We start from the raw sequence: 719 nt of genomic DNA, 5'->3' as shown, positions 1-719 counted from the left end.
TTCTGGGTCAGCGATTCAGAAATTATTAAAGGCTGGGGATCGGAACACCAATCAGGCAAGCTGGGTTTATTAGAACCAGGTCAGAAATGCATATATACATACTAATCACTTCCTCACTCATAACTTTTTAGGACTTAGGACTTTAGGACCCGACTCTCTGGAATGGTCTTCCTCGTCCTATTTGACTTGCTCCTACTTTCTGCTTATTTAAAAGAGCAGTCAAAACCCATCTTTTCAAACTTGCCTACCCATCTTCTTCTCTCTGTTAACCCCTCACTTCTCACCATACCATATCTCCCCCCCTATTGTGTGTTACTTCCCCCACCTCTTAGATTGTAAGCTCTTCGGGACAGGGTCCTCTCCCCCTGTGTCACTGTCTGTAACTTTCTGTCAATTGCAACCCCTATCTAAAGCGTACCTAAACTCCCAATTTTCACTTTACTTTTACATTTTTTAGGTAGAAAACTCTTTTCTGTATGGTAAAAATTCTGTTCGTTTCTTTATTAAATAAAAAAAGCGTGCAGCACCGCCCTCTAATTCTTGATTGCCTAAGCCATTGAGAATGAATGAGAGCGCAAAGCCTCCTGGGAAACCTACGTCACGTATCGCGGGAGGCTCTTAGGTGCTTCTTCTACGCATGCCTGGGCACCTCAGGCATGTGCAGATGGAGCCTTTTTGTGAAAAGGGAAAACAGTTGCCAAACTCACGCATGCGCAGTG

Source organism: Pyxicephalus adspersus, chromosome 12, assembly GCF_032062135.1.
Source record: "Pyxicephalus adspersus chromosome 12, UCB_Pads_2.0, whole genome shotgun sequence".
Lineage (NCBI taxonomy): Eukaryota > Metazoa > Chordata > Amphibia > Anura > Pyxicephalidae > Pyxicephalus > Pyxicephalus adspersus.
Note: the sequence above shows the minus strand (reverse complement) of the source record.